This window comes from Cryptomeria japonica, chromosome 5 (assembly GCF_030272615.1).
Source record: "Cryptomeria japonica chromosome 5, Sugi_1.0, whole genome shotgun sequence".
In the NCBI taxonomy this organism is placed as follows: domain Eukaryota; kingdom Viridiplantae; phylum Streptophyta; class Pinopsida; order Cupressales; family Cupressaceae; genus Cryptomeria; species Cryptomeria japonica.
Window position 1 is genome coordinate 915,513,327 of NC_081409.1, and position 15,129 is coordinate 915,528,455.

General features: G+C 34.0%; 1 long non-coding RNA gene across 1 annotated transcript; it reads left to right on the forward strand.

Moving 5' to 3' along the window:
* The first annotated feature begins 1,057 nt into the window (after positions 1–1,057).
* LOC131042953 (uncharacterized) lies at positions 1,058–6,221 on the forward strand. Its single transcript, XR_009105343.2, has 3 exons — positions 1,058–1,670; positions 3,399–3,931; positions 5,874–6,221. It is a non-coding gene; the product is annotated as an uncharacterized LOC131042953 (long non-coding RNA).
* Positions 6,222–15,129: the final 8,908 nt, after the last annotated feature.

The following is a 15,129-nucleotide window of genomic DNA, read 5'->3' on the forward strand; positions in this document are numbered from 1 at the left end:
GATTTGAATTAATATAAATCGGCTTTTAAGACCAAACAAAAACCTTTTTGCATTGAAAACAAGGTAACAAAGAATCAGCTTTTTTGAACAATCACATGGTTTTATCAATGGGGGAAAAGAAGAAAATTCATGGTGGATTATTATGATGATAGTGCATAAAAATACATGCACGGGAATCTCAAGTACCGTGCATATAAATCTTGTCAGACTACTTTTCTTTGCGCATGAGAAATGCATTGTCTCTAATTGCCTTCTCCGGTCAAATTGAGAACCCACATTAACGTATGATTTTTCTTTTATTGGATAAAAGCATAAAATAAAATAATAGCACATAAACAGCTAGAGCATCAAAAACAGTATATAACAGTATATAAATAGTTAAAAATATGTCCATATTTATCATCAACTGATATTATTATTGTAATCAGTTTACTTAAAATTGAGTATTGTTTTTTTTTTATATTTTTCTAAAGCTTGTATGATTTTTTTTTTAGGTTTTTAAATTTTAAAGATTAATTCTTTACAATTTGGTTGGGCAAAACACTATGGTCATATAGAATAGATATGAGGGATCCACTACTATTAAGAAAATGTCTATCTAATTTTTTAGGATTTAAATATAAATGAATTAAAATGTGCAACTTTTATTAATATAAAAAAAAGTGAGAATCAAGTGAATTTTTTTTCCAATATGAAGTACATGTACTCTTCATCCCTTGGAATACACAATTTACCAAGATGATAAAGCCGTTTATCATGAAAATGATAATCTAATTATTCTACTTGATTACCATGGATTAGTGTTTCATATACATCCTTGAAATCTTTATCTCTATCATATTGTTCAATAAAATAATGGATGCATTAATATAAGGTCTTGATAACATATTACACTACTACACAAAGGAGGTGTTTAAGACATTAATTTAAGACAAAATATTAGTTTCGTCTTAAACAAATGCTTTATGTTTAAATTATATTTTAATTTTTTCAATTGTCTTGAATTAAGACAATAGACTTTTCCTAAAATAAAACTTTACTATCATTCATATTCAAATCAGGGGCTTGGCTGTTCGCGCTCAACTCATCGAAACGGAAGCGGTTACCATAGTTTCGGGGGGAGCCCTGTAGGGGCAAGAGCGTTGGTTTTTGCATCCATGCTAGTTTTGGATCGAGCGGGAATGATAGATCGCGGCAGGAGTTTCATTAGTAGCGGAGGCTCGGTACCAGCTGGGTTCATCGAGGGGAGCTGAGCCTATCCCGGGTGGGGAACTGGTATCGCAGCAGCTAGGGCAGATGGAGTAGCATTGACGCAAATACTTCTAAATCATCCTATGCATTAGCACTGGAACCGGCATTCCCATCACTACTCCAGGCAACCTTCAACGACCTGCAGCGGGTACTGTCCCCCTGCATCATAGGCATATGATCAAATGCATTCGACCAATCGTTCATCCATGGTAATGGAAACACTTGGATGCAGTTATCAACAACAACGGGAAGGGCTATCATGAGTATGGTGGGAAGTTTGTCGATGAATCTTATAGTTTGCAGTTTCTATGCCCTGGCCGTCTTCTTCAACCTGTTTGCACTACAATTCAGCATTCTTACATTGAGATGCAAACTGTTCAATCAGCTTGGAGAGAAATCTAGGTCTATACTGTAAACCGGTAAAAAAATTCCCTTCCTGAATGCCTTGTAGATAGATCTCTTTTGTTTTGTTTGTACTGTGGGTATTGTATGTTGAGTTTTTTTTAATCCCTTGCTCTGTTATTTGGGTCATGGTTTGTTCATCTTAATTCAAATGATTCCATTGTTAAATTGGAAGAATTATCTACCCTTAGAAGTGGACATTCTAGATGGGTATGATTTTTGTTAAACTTTTTCTATCCCTTGCTCTGTTTTGTTATCTTGGGTTATGGCCCTGGTCAGGAAGGTCCGTCAAGTTGATACAGCACTTAGATCTAGCTCTTCCAAAGAAGAGAAAAAGGTAAATCCTTCAGGAAGTCTAGCAAGACCAAGACATTCACTTAGCTCCACAACGTGCAAAGACTTTGCTAACTGTAGCCCTTGAGGGAACTTTGTCAAATCTAAAACCCTACTCAACTCTAGAAGATGAAGATACTGTGTCAACTGCACATAGCAGTGGTTTTATTATCAATTGCGAGTAAATACATCCATCATTATATAGCAGTCTTAAAAGTGAAAATGTATAGCTTGTCTTTATGCTTCTAATCCATTAACCTTTTGAATGCTTAGATTATTTAAGTTCCATGTGTGTATATTATATCATATTCTGGATTAATTTGATGGATTTTCATTCTCAATTCTCTTTAACTGACATTGGAGATAAAATTTGGGGCATTTGTGATTTCCATGGTCTCATTGATAACAAATTCTTCTTCCCAGTCTAAATTTAGTTGTTTAAAAACAAATTATTATCAGTGAAATTCAAATCAATAGTAAATTTTTGTCTGGTAAAAAATGTGTAATGGTTTGGTCCTTCAATACAAGTGAGAAAATATCAGGAATTGAGATATGCATTGTGAATGTCAAATGCATATTGGTGTGGTTTTTTTATTTATTTATTTATTGTTTGTGTGCGATGAGCATTGTCCATCTCTGGGATTCAAATTTTTATCACTTATAACAAAGTATCCCATAAATTAAATTTGGAACTTGGAAGCTCACAAGATCCATGGATCTTCATAACAAACCCAACAACATCTTCCAGGTTCGAATTTCCCTCAACCACAATAAGCTAGTCTAATGGTGGTGATATTCTCATTCGGTACATACAACCATGATTTTTAGTTAAAAATCTTAAGAATTTAGTTCAAACTTAAACCATAATGCATTATACGTGGCCAGCTATTTAATAGAACCTATTCACCATTGATTTATTATGTGCGTCAATTGGGACGTGCTAATGGCCATTGATCATTTGATAACAAACCAAAGAATAAGAGCTGAATATACCATAAAAAATTATGAATAAAAATTGGGGCTATTGCAAAGTTACATACCTCTCCTTTGCGTGTGTTGAATGACTAATATTGGTACTCCCCTTGATCACTGTTAACCAAAGGTATTTTATCCTAGAATTCTTTCCAGCGCTGGAGATCTTGCACAACTTGTGATTGCTTTCACAAGAACGTACAAAAGATATTGCTCACTTGGAAGGAATTAGTGAATGGAAACACCAGCTCCAAAATAGTATTTCTTCAAAAGATTATGTTTAACTGATGTGAATAAAGACAAAAGCATAAATATACGAAAGATTTTTGGTTATGAAGTATCTTATTTATTTTCTTATATGAGCACATATGGCATCACATTATGTATCTATTTTGTGTGGTAAATGATGATTCTTTATTCTGTTTTGGTATTTGGAACAGGTTAGCACAAATGTTATTTGTCTTCACATTAGTGGAGTAGTGGTTGGAGAAAAAGAGAGTAGCACATGCATCACATAATGTTGTCATAGAGGAGAACTCAAAGCCTCTAAATTTAGTTGGCACTGATAGTAACTAGAATGGTGTACAAGGATATGCTCATTATGTTAGGATCTTGATCCAACCTATTGTTATTCGTCTTCACATTAATGGAGTAGTGGTTGGAGAAAAGAGAGTATCATATGCATCACACAATGTTGTCATACAGGAGACTTGAAGCCTCTAAACTTAGTTGGCATTGATAGTAACTGTAATGGTGTACAAGGATATGCTCATTATAGTTACTGACAGTTTGGGCCAGAGTTTATGATCAGCCAAGGCAGTTTTCTCTCATTGTTTGATACAAGCAGTAAAAGAAAAGGAGATGTGAAACCTGTACCAGTTTTTCTTGGACATGGAACTGGGAGTTCGAAGCCTCTGCAATTCAATTCAACTTCAATAATGTTCTGAGCACTGGCCTATCTATTGCAAATTAAGTAAGCTAGTAAGGTTGTTGTTGTGATATTCTGAGTGTTGCAATTATTTACATTGTCGATTCATGCAATAAAAGGTTTCACTGTACCTCTTGCTTTAGCTAATGCAAAGAAAAAATTGTCTATTTCAGTTTGTAGAAGACTTTTCTTTGCTTGCATTATGTGTCTCTCATTTATATATAGAAAAAGAAATATCCAGTAATCAAATAGGTGCTCCATTTCCAAACTAAAATACTCTTGAGTTTAAATCAAGTAAACTGTTTGAGAAAATGATGGCATGTTAAAAAATCAAAGAACTTGTGAGTGTTGGGAAATAATTGTATCAGAACAAGTGTGTACCATTACATATTTGCAAGGTCAAAGAACTTGTGGATGCTAGGAGAAAAATTGTATCAAAACAGGGGTGTTTCATTACATATTTGCAAGTCTTAGATTTTTGACAAAGGTTTAGTCTATGAAATTCACAACAAATCATACCTGCATGGGGGTTTTGTTCACAAGTCTGTCTCTCTATATAAAATATGCTTCTCAATCATGAATTTACAAAGAATATTCTTCCCCTAGGTACTAGCCAGTGTTTTCAGGTACATTTATAGAATACCCGTACAAAGTTATAACTCTTCAACATAATTATTAAACATAGTGTTCTTTATGGGTCAGAGGTTCGGAGCCCAAATTTGGACATAGTTCAGTAGGAAGTTGGACTTGATTCCATAAAAATCATATTTCATTTACTTAAGCATATCAGCTTTCATAAATTTATTAGTATATTGTCAAAGCCATATTGTTTATTAGACTCTCTTTCTCTTGAGAGCATTCCCAGTCTCATTTATACCATTACAAACTCGATGCCATAGCGACTCAACTATAGATTGGGAAATTTATCATTCGAACCTTACAAACTCAATGCCATAGCGATTCAACTGCAGACTGGGAAAGTTATCATTATACACCCCTTTTCTCTTTATAGAGTCATTTCCTTGACTACCCTGGATGTACTTGTACACATTACAATTTCAATTGATACGTAGCTTTGTATACAAATATGAATGGCAAAGACAATTTTCTACTCTTATTCGGATAAATGAGATATTTGCAAGACACCAGAAAAAACATTATCATAATCTCTCTAACATTGCAAACTAGCCCTACTACAATTATTTGCATGTAGTCTTTGTCACAGGAAAAATAGTACAAAGTAGGTTGTTGTTAAATGGCCTCTACAAAAATTTTGTAAACCAATTTATTTAGCTAATCTAATAGACAAAATTTAGCAATAAATTGTGTTTTCTTTAATTTAATTCATGACAAATACTTAACATTACATAAATGTTTTTTCATTCTATTTAAGTAAGAGGAATTGCTCAATCAAGACCAATATAAAACAATAACCATGGCATCATCCAAATTGTTGCAACAATCAAAATTGATTCTATCCTGGCTTTTCCGTTTTAGTAATCTTGCTTGATTGCAGTGAAATGTATTTCTTCTATTTCTCATATATAAAAGTTAAGAACTAAAGATTCTAAAGGGCTTTATGGAGATAGACCTCTTCATTATATGTATTCTTGTATTGTTGTGGAATTCAAAATGTGTGAAATAACTGGGATTAAATTCTTTTGAAATTGTATTTCTCATTGGAAAATCGAAAAGTTGAATCTTTTTGGATTTTCCAAGAGCTCAACTCTAAAAGTCGCTCTATATCCTGTCCCAAATAGCAATGTAGGTAGAATGGTAATCCAAATTCATGTACATCTGCAAATATATTTCTCAACTGGAACCTATATGATATAGTTATATTGAGTTTTCTCCTACTTTGCATCTATGTTGCTGGTTCTAATGTCAAGAATATTATATCTCCAAAATTTACTTCAACATTGTGCATATTATTTTTATAGAATGGTTTAAGCAAGATGCTAATTTGTTGATATTGACTACATGGCAGCAAAGGCATCGATAGGTCTCAAAAGAATGTTTGGAGGGCTGGTGTTCAGAGGCATGCATATAATCACGTGTCAAAGTGATTTGCTTCTGGTCATGAAAAGCATCAATGTAATAAAAAAGGTATGCTTTTATCTTGTGGATTTTTGGTGGATTATCCAGATATATTCTCATTTGGATATCATTGTCATCAGAGTTACAAATAGTCTTGAACAGGTCTTTCCAAATATACGTGTTTGGGATGCATTGTCCAAACACACTGTTATTTCCTGTAATATTGTAATTCAATTAAATATTTGATTACAATATGAGGTAAACTGGAGCATTTTCTAATATATTATTTATAATTTATTAAATAGTTTTCTCCAACACTATGAAGACTAGAGTGCTTTTTAGTTATTGTTGCTTGATTATTTCATGTAGGCAAAGCATATTACTGGATTGCACTTTCGACTCAAAAGGACTAAATGACATTCTAGCTAGATTCTTGAATTCTAGGATATGTAGGTGTATGAAAATTAGTATTGTTTTCTAGGATTTCTTTTTGGAATTTGTATTGTTTTCCCCAATAGGTGAATAGAGTTTCAAATGATTAGGTGGCATGCAGAATTGTATTAGCACTTGAAACCTAACCTAGTCTTTCTTGGGCGTAGAATGTTAAGAAGCTTTTCTTAATTTAATTTAAATCTTTACTGGATATCTTCAAAGCTCCTCTTATTTCTATCACCATTGTATACTTTTATTCTTTCACCCACCTTTGCTCCTCTTATTAGGTGGACCTTTCTTGTCAGAGACTAAAGATTGAATTCTGAGTTGTCTTACTGTTGTTATGAGGTTTTTGGGTGACTGTGTCCAGCATCATTCTCACTGCTCAAACCTCAGAAACTATATGTAGGTGCTTAGGACTGCTTTCAATTGTTTGCACACAGTAATTTCCTACACTTTGTCTTAGAATGTTGCCTTTGATGACCCTGATCTGCATTCTCTCATCTCTGATTTGCTAGGACTTTCATTGTTATGGCAACATCAATTGTAATGAGGAGTTGCTCTTCAGCTCGGACTGTATTTACTATCCTAAAGTCTAAAGACAGTGACTTCTCACTGTCATTGTATTATGCCTAATACAATGACTCACTTGTTCTTTGTGCACTTTAGCCTGAGAGGACTATCATCTGTTACACTACCCTTAGGTCTTATTGGAGCTTTATCATTTTGATGGTCTGACTGCAACGTGACTGCAACAACCTACCTCCAATGAGCTATATAATCTTATTCAAGAGTTATAACTCATGAATGTCTCTTATAGTGGTTGACCTTCATTGTTATGATACTCAAATCTTCTTGAATAAACTATTTGTTCGTAAGAAAATGAATACCACCTTGTTTTGATGCTATAGTTGCTCCATGTAACAAGCTTTTCATTGTTATTTTTTTGATAGCTGATTGGGATTGCTCATGAAGCTTTTGATGATTGAGATAAGCTTTTCCTCATATTATGATGATTGGTGATTGCTTTGAATGCTCTTTGATGCTAATTGAATCTTTGGGGCTATAATTGTCCTCCTTATATGCCTATGACTTGAATATGACTGTCAAAAGCGTTTTAATGTTGCCCTTACTGTTTTGTGATCAGCTTCATGTCTGTTGTTTCTTTGCGATTGCTTTTTGCTGGTACTATTTCCCTTTTGATGTGTTTACTATCATCATCCTTTGTTGATTTGTGAATGACTGTGTGACTATCATAGGTTCCTTTGGACTATTCTTATGGCCTTGATGCTTCTCTTTATGATTCACTATATTATAAGGCTCATTACTGATGATACCTTTACTGTGAAAGGCTCTATCTTTTTGTGCTTCATTTCAACTCTCATAACCTTTTGGTTTGCTTTCAACAGGTCTTGGGCTGTGATTTTAACACGATGACTGTCTTGATAATGATGATATTCTCTATTTTATACAGTCATTAATGGCTCTATTATGAGGGTTTCTCTAAGTCCGTGAATGATGACATGACCTACTAACTGTGTTAGCCCTTTACATCTGTTGTTTTATCATTGGAACCTTTGCCCTTTGGTCATCCATTGTCTATTCTTTGTGGCCGAGACTAGTGTAGACTGTCCTTTCATTCTCTAGGTTGTATTGCAATGATCCTTTTGCATGCATCATGATGTTGTTGCCAACATTGATGTGACTCTAATAGTCACATGATTACATTATTTGTCTAATGAACTGTTCTTGAGCTATTGTAGATTCTTTACCTACTCTATAGTCATGACCTTATAAACCACTGTCTACAATATTCATGGCTCTAGGTTCATTATTCCTTTCTTCAATAATGCATTATTTACACTTCATTCCTCTGTCTCAAACCAAACACTAAGAGCTCCCTTGCTGCAAGGTATTAGGGTTTTAGATGAGGATCTCGTTTTAGATATCTTGTCACTCGATACTCTTTCCTCTGTTTTTGTATCAGACCTTTTACTCACCATCACACTACTGCAACAATACCCTTTTGGCAGAGATTTTCTCAATCTGTATATCTTGATCATTATGTTTAGGTAATAAGCAGCAAGACCTAGTGAATCTTTGCTGCTATGTGGCATAAAGATAAAATATTTCATAAAGATTGTTTGTCATATTCTTAATGGCACTTTCTCATTGTTAATCACCGCCACTATCTTCTTTGTTGACACCTACTTTTGACTAATCTCTCAATCAAATGTCCAATCCAAAATCACTAGCATTGATCTTAAAACTATAATCTAGAGCATTCTCAGTGTGGTGACTACTTTTTAACGAAGTCGTTACAATACTATCTGACAAAAATCCCCCTTCCATTATGCTTTGATGAATGTCCATACCCTTTTCTAAAGCTCCCATTTTGGCATAGGCTAGGAGTAATTGACAAAGGTTGAGGAAATTGGCTTTACACCTGCAAATTGCATTTTCTTGAAAGTTTCTAAAGCCTTTTCAACAAATCCATTTTCTGCATATCCTGCAAGTATTGCATTCCATGAGACCAAATTTCGTTGGGAAATTCGAACGTCAAACAATTTACATGCATTATTTATGCCTCCACATTTTGCATATGTCTACGAGTGCAGTCACAACTAAATCTGACAAAATTCCCCTTTCGGTTATTCTTTGATGGATGATCATACCCTATTCCAACGCTCCCATTTGGCATAGGCACTGAGGATGTTGGAAAATGTTTTGGAATTTGGCTTTACACTTGCCAATTGTATTTGCTTGAAAGTTTCTAAAGCCTTTTCAACAAATCCATTTTTTGTATACCCTGCAATCATGGTATTCCATGAAACCATATTTCTTTGAGGCATTTTGTCAAACAGTTCACCAGGTGCCTTGTTTATGTTTCCACATTTTGCATATACGTCTGCCAGAGTATTTATGACTATAATATCTGACACAAATCCCCCTTTCATTATGACTTGATGGATGTCCAAAGCTCCCCATTTTGGTACAAACAGAGAGGATGCTGGAAAATGTCGTGGAATTTGGCTTTACGCCAGCCAATTGCATTTACTTGAAAGTTTCTAAAGCCTTTTCAACAAATCCATTTTCTGCATATCGTGCAATATATGGTTTTGGAATTTAGGATGACTACCAGCTACATTTTCTTAAAATTTTCTAAAGCCTTTTCAGCAAAGCTACATTTGCTTAAAAGTTTTGAGGCCTATGAACGCTGCATTGTTCTTGATCTTTTCTCTTTGTGTCTTGTCCTTTATCTATTGGCATATGGGACCATGAATAATCCTGAATAATGTATAAGTGTCAATCTTTTCTTTATCTTCAAAACCATTATCTTTGAATGCTACAACAATAAACACTGCAACAAGTGCATAGTCTTCTTATGTAACTGATGGTTGCGATTGTAGGCTTTAAAAGACTATTGTTTCCTGCTCATAAAGGAGTGTCATCCATAACTTTTGAGTTGATTTGTCTATAAACTCTGGCTAGGGTTTCACTCTATTGTTTGGAGACTACTCTTTTCATTGTGTGACACTTTTTCGTTTGATGATGGGTTGACGTGATTCCAATTGGAGATCAAAGTAGATTCAATGTTGTATCTCCAATAGAAACAGATTTTGAAGAAAAGAAGAATTGATTGGTAGAATGTGCTAGTGAACAACCGGGAAATATGATTGTTAGCAGTGCAGATTTAGGATAGGCAGTCAGTATTTTGAGCATAACTTTGTCATATGATATCGGAATTGACTGATTCAAATTCAAGACAATGAAAAAAGTTTTTCAATCTGGAAAGACCTGTACCACCTTTTAAAATAATTATATTCTCCAAGTGATTACAGGTTTAAATATAATTGACTTTATTATGATGATGATGATTACATATCATTATAATAAATCTTTGTTTTCATTGGCATCTATTTAAATACTTCAATTTTTTAAAAATTTCTAAGTATTTTAGTATTTTTCATTCTCTAAAGTTTATCTCCATTGTTTATTTTTTATTTTTTGTAAATTTAAATATAATATAAAAATATAAAAAATTATATTTGTGCCATCTCTAGGTACTTATCTTAAACTTTTTCTAATAATGACATGTCCTGTAATCATCCATGTCTCCTGTACCAGCACCAACTCTCGTGCCATAATAACTAAGGTGAAGAATCAACGACAAACTAGGAACACCACCATTATTGATTCTTTCTATGAGTTGGGGAAACAATACCTCTCGTAATGACGTAGTTATTGTTTTCTTATAAACACAAGCAGTAAACTTATTGTAAAAGAGAGTTTGTTATAGGAGATCATTGGATGCTAGTGAATAGATACGAAGAGGCCTATGCTATTGTAGTAAGAGAAAGTGTGAGGATCCAATTGAGGCTTTCATTTGTTTTCAAACTATTTATCTTATAGTAGAAAATATCTAGGAAAAAATGGTAGTTATTGTAGCTTAGACTGGTTGGCGACCAATTTTTCATAGACTTGGGCATGAATCCCAAGGAATGGGAAAGTTATGTTTTTAATGTGTTAAAGTGAGGAGCTCTAGGTCATCTTCCTTTTCATTAATAAATTATGTTTTTAAAATACATATCTACCAGAGTGCCATATTTTCAGTGATCTGGTCCACCTGAGGTGAAATTCAACTACGAAAACCAGAGGAATAGATACTCTGAACCTTATACTCACCATGCCTTCAACTATGAGTACGATATCTAGTTAATAGATACATAACAAAGCATAGGACTATATGCAAATAAGATAACCTAGCAGACTTATACACTGTTCTCAATCACAATGAGGCCACCTGGACCACTAGCCACATCAAAATTCAAACTAGGTTCTCTTGGTCAATGAGGAGATGACCAACACATTTTCTCCTCTCCATTCTCTCTTTTTCCGCATGCAGAGATGGGGCTTTGAGAGGGGCATTCAAAATTATTACCACTTCAAGCAATTTGCATCTCTTCAGCAACAATACTGCTAGTAGCCACTAGCATTCTCTCTGCTACATTTGACAAGCATTGAAAATGAACCTCCCGCTTGTGAAAGGGAAGCATGCAAACAATATTTTGGACCTCATACCTTGCTACTGGGAGTGGGTTTCCATAGAAGGGTACAAACACTTCTAGGGCTTAATAAAGACACCCTAGGAAATCCTTCTTGCCAGCGTGTTAGACCAGCCTCTTAACCAAAAAAATATCAAACAGATTTGTGATAAACATTGATGACATATCAGTGTTTAACATTGCTACAGTTTCAACTTCAAGAAATTCAGAACCAATTATTTGCTTGATGGTGATATAGTACCTGCTAACTGTTTAGGAATATTGAAAATGATGCTTAGGTGCTGGTTTGAAACAAGGCCCCAGAAAGACAATTCTTTGTTCTTGCTATAAAGATGGAACAATAACTCCAATTTTGAAATGGTAGGAGAATGACATAGATCAGATTGAGACAGATGAAAGCATGAAACCAAGTCACTTCAATATAAAATCCTTTCATCAATGCTACACATGGGAGTGGGAGGTGATAAAAAAAGTTATTCTCAAGTCAGTATTTTATTTTCAAGACAATGAAAAAAGTTTTAAAATACAAAAACATAAAATGGATGGAAAAATCGTCACATGTTCTCAAGTATTATTCAGACTTAAATCTCACTACTAAACTAAAGGGTGTTTTGAGACCCAAGATTCTTAATAATTAAATTATTCTTTAAAGGGTGCTAGCTCAAATGGAAGAGCACTTGCTTCACAAGCAGGAGGATGGTGGTTCAATTCCATCGTGCCCTAACATGAATTAATCAATGATATTGTAGTTTATATTTAACAATATTGATTTATCTAAATAGTGAGCTATTTTTTAAAATTTATTGTTTTATATGATCTTTAGACAGACAAAAGTGGAATTCTCTCTAATAAGAAAATTGTTATCGTCTTAAGAAAGACAAGAAGTTGGATTAAAGACAATAATACTGATGTTTTTTATTGTCTCTATAAAGACAGTTTATTAAGACAATAATTTAAGACACCCGCTTAAAGACAATATTTAAGACAATACATAAGTTTTATTTTGTCTCAAGTTAAGACAATTCACTCAAAATTTGTCTCAAATATTGTCTTAAAACCCCCCTCTATTTGATAGTGTTAGCAACTTTGTTATGTATACCTTTGTTATACCTGATGACCAAATAGAATTGTTGCAAGAATCCCATCCTCCGAAAATGTCATGACTATTGTAGCTTGGACTGTGATTGAAGATATTGTCAAGGTTGGTGATCTGTGTGGATAATTGTCTCTTTGCCCATCAAATAGTGTTTCCACTTCTTCACACTCTTACCCAAAGCATACAATTCTTTGTCATGCGTAGGATAATTTCCTCCTACACCATTGAAGGTCTCAGAATGGTAACAAATTGATTTCCTTCTATGTATTAGCATTGCTCCCATGGCGTAATCAATTGCATCAGTTTCAATCTCAAATGGTTGTTGTAATTTTGGTAATACTAGATCTAATTAAGATGTCCAATCTAATTTTTTACAAATTCTTTTCAATCTTTAGACAAATTTATCTTGGCATGGACACACATTTATGAATGAAACCAATAGAACCTATGAATGTCAATTACAAAATACTCTCCCAACGGAAGTAGTAATGGTACTTAAAAATTGTAGCAAGGAAGGTATAACCCATGAACTTAGGCCAAGTTTGTACATGAACTATCTTCTCATATGAGATGATCAAATCTTGCATCTAGGATTGATAAACTAATAGTGATACATGGACATACCTCAAACCATGCTTGAGAATACTCTCAACATTGTTGGCCTTAGTAAAGGAAGAAAGAAACAACCATTTACTGAGTTTTTGGATAGTTTCAAGTCAAACCCCATGTGGGTTCCATTTCTTGTTCACACAATTGTAGAGCATACTTCAAGGAGAATTCTTCCAACAAAATACCTTATAAAAGTAAAATGTTATAGCCACTTACATGCAATATAAAACTTAGGGAAGGGTAAAACCTCCTTCATTGGGGAATCAAAGTCTATGCCTTGTGAAAAATATTCAAAAGAAACTTACATGCCTACATGTTTGGAGGTTACATTATGAAAAGTCATCAAACTATCAACACCAATATGAACTATTGTGTTGAAGCCATTTGAAGCCATAAAATGCACTAGCTAAAGCACCACAATAAATGTGGAAGGGTTAAAGTTTCCATATGTGAAAGCTTTGGTTTCTCATAAGGATGGCAAAATATATCTAGTAAAAAGAAACAAACCCAAGTAGAGCCAAGTCCTATCAAAGATTATATAGGAGTCGAATTGACTAAACTTTATTATCATATGTGTTTATATATATATATATGTGTGTGTGTGTGTGTGTGTGTGTGTGTTGGCGATGAACGAAATACTTAGAACTCGCTCAATTTACAATGAATAACAAATACCAGACATATTAAAACAAACGAAAAAAACAAGTAGTAAAACAACCTATCTACGTGGAAATGATGAAATATCCAACATTCCCCCCTTATTACATCATTTATTTAAATTACTAATAACTAGATAATCATAAAAGCTTGTAAATTTCACACGTGTAAGAGGCTTGATGAAGATATCAGCATGTTGTTCCTATGTAGAGAAGAATTGAAGTTGAATGTTGTTTTGTTGAGCATGTTCTTCAATGAAGTGGCAATGAACTTCAATATGTTTGGTCTGTTCATGAAATAATAGATTGTGAATAAGCTTGAGAACACTCTAATTGTAACAGTAGAGGACCGTAGATTGGTTTTGTGGTACCCCCAATCCTTCTAGTATGCAACATAGTCAAACTGCTTCACACATGCTACTGCACTTGTTGCATGATATTTTTCTTCTATTGCAGAACTTGAGCAACTGTGGGTTGCTTCTTACTTCCTCAAGAAATAGGACCAAAACCTAAGAAGAAAACAAATCCAAATGTGGATTTCCTATCATCAATGCTAAATGGGTTGAGTATATTTGGAGTTTTAATTTTGTTTTGAAACATAAGAGTGGTCAAATGAATAAAGTTGATGCTTTAAGTAGGAAGAACTTGTTGCTTTGTGAGATACAAATTAATAATGTGGGTTTTGCAAGCTTGAAGGAATTGTATATAGAGGATGTTGATTTTAAGGAAGCATATGAAGCTTGCCTTGATCCTATTTACAGGAATAGAGAGCCTTGTATGGACTACATGATTCAAGAAGGTTTTCTATTCAAGGGGGACAAGCTGTGTATTCCTCGAGGCTCCATGCAGGATAATTTGTTGAAGGAAAAACATAGTGGTAGTCTTGTTGGTCACTTTGGGAAGGATAAAGACTTATTTGCAATAAAGTACTCATTATTTTTATCCTAGGATGCATGCAGATGCGAGAAAGTATGTAGAGAAGTGCAGAATTTTTCAACTTGCTAAGGGGAGAAGCCAAAATGCTGGGCTTTACCAGCCATTGCCAGTTCCAACCAGACCTTGGGATTCAGAAAGTATTGATTTTGTGTTGGTTTTTCCTCATACACAAAGGGGAAATGATTCAATCTTTGTGGTGGTAGATATATTTTTGAAAATGGTGCATTTCATACCATGTAAGAAGACTAGTGATACTAGTGACATTGCTAATTTTTTCTTTAAAGAACTTGTAAGGTTATATGGAATTCCAAGGAGTATAATTTTTGACAGGGATACAAAGTTTGTGGGTCATTTTTGGAGGGGCCTATGGAAGAAATTGGGCAAAAATCTGAATTTTAGTTCTGCATATCA